The 2,024-nt window shown below is 39.9% G+C and overlaps 1 pseudogene; it reads left to right on the top strand.

The window, feature by feature from the left end:
- Positions 1–291: 291 nt before the first annotated feature.
- Positions 292–810, top strand: LOC103249313 (annotated as a pseudogene).
- Positions 811–2,024: the final 1,214 nt, after the last annotated feature.

Below are 2,024 nucleotides of genomic sequence, written 5' to 3' on the forward strand. Positions count from 1 at the left end.
TTTCTTGTAAATGCTATGCCAGATACAGGAAAGAAAGAAATCAAAGGCCCAGATCATCATAGCTTGCAATAAAAATTCATTACAGAATGGGGTTGTTTTTCAGACTGATCTAGGCCTAACTCCTTCTTGCCTTTAAATAATTGGCTATACGCCAGGCTTGGTGACTCAGCCTGTAATCCAGCACTTTGGGAGGCCAAGGTGATTGGATTGCCTGAACCCACGGGTTCGAGACCAGCCTGGGCAACTTAGCGAGACCTTGTCTCTATAATAAATAAATAAAATTAGCTGGGCATGGTTACTGATCCCAGGGCTGACCACCAGCCCCTCACAGAGGCATCTCACATTAACCTGCCCACCATTGCTCCGTGTAACACAGACTCTCCTCTGCGCTATGTGGACATTGCTATCCCGTGCAACAACATGGGAGCTCACTCAGTGGGTCTGATGTGGTGGATGCTGACTCGGGAAGTTCTGCACATGCGTGGCACCTTCTCCCGTGAACACCTGTGAGAGGTTATGCCTGATCTCTACTTCTACAGAGATCCTGAAGAGATTGAAAAGGAAGAGCAGCCTGCTGCTGAAAAAGCTGTGACCAAAGAATTTCAGGATGAATGGACTGTTCCAGCTCCTGAGTTCACTGCTACTCAGCCTGAGGTTGCAGACTGGTCTGAAGGTGTGCAGGTGCCTTCTGTGCCAATTCAGCAGTTTCCTACTGAAGACTGGAGTTCTCAGCCTGCCACAGAAGACTGGTCTGCAGCTCCCACTGCTCAGGCCACTGAATGGGTAGGGACAACCATGGAGTGGTCTTAAGCTCTTAAGCAACACATGCATTTAAGCAACACGGAAATAAGGTTGGCAGAAAATAAACTTGTTTCTAAGGGAAAAAAAACCAACTTCTGTTTTTTGTAATTAAATCAGGCTAGATGTAGAAAACATTTAAACCCCCACCCCATTGCCCTTAATCCCCCTTTTCCTCTCCTAGCACAGTTTCGCCTGACTGAGAAGGCCATTCAGATGTTCAAACCCAAAGAAAGAGACAATGATTCCCACACCTCCATGATGGATAACACTGAGGAAATGATGAAGAGAACCCACTACTACTAATTCATGATTGTTATAATGTTTGGTTTCTTAGGGTTACTGCCCTGTACAATCCACATTCCTTAGAATTACAAGACTGTGCTCACCCTCGCTGGAACAGAATGATTCACACACTCCATGGTTGTATTCACACAGTTAGTAAAATACAGTGTTTATTTCATGATCAATAGTTAAAGTCAGAAATACAATTATATTAATCTTGTAACCATAACTGGTACACTCTTTTGTATTGTTGTACTCATTGATTAATAATGTATCACTATGAATAATGTTTTACTTTGTAGAAGCTCCACTTATTCTTTGCTTAGAATTACTAATAACTGAAAATTGCAGTTTCCTTGTATCGGGAACCAAGAATATGCAAACAATGCGTGTTATTGACAAAATGCAATAATAATTGGAATATCACACAATGTTTTGCAAGTTAGTAGTTTGATATTAATCAGTAGCAAATGCCAATGCTTATGCTTATGAATACAAACTGCAAAATTTGAGATGCTGAGCTGGCCGTGGTATCTATACTGGCTTGTATCCCTGAATTCTGAATTCACAAATAAACTTCTTTTTTCTCAATTCTTGGCTTCTTGAATCTTATTGGAGGCGTGAGAGAACAATGTGTTCCAGGGACCTTTTCAGATGCAATATGCCAAATGATTCCGGTATATGTATAAGGATTATTTGCAAATGGAAAAATTCTGTTAACATAATAACTGAAGAAAGGAACTACTGATTTTATTTTTCATATCTTATGATAAATATCTGTGCTCTAGTCAGAAAATCTGAAAGAAATGTGATCTATTTACTGTAAAATGCTGATGCAATATGCCAATGAATTGCATAAATAAGCATAATAATTATTTGTGAATGGAGACATTGAATTAGAAAAATAAGTTCAGAGATGATGACTGAATTATGAATTATAC

The sequence above is a fragment of the Carlito syrichta genome, unplaced genomic scaffold (assembly GCF_000164805.1).
Source record: "Carlito syrichta isolate Samal-C Ts95f unplaced genomic scaffold, Tarsius_syrichta-2.0.1 Scaffold40817, whole genome shotgun sequence".
Lineage (NCBI taxonomy): Eukaryota > Metazoa > Chordata > Mammalia > Primates > Tarsiidae > Carlito > Carlito syrichta.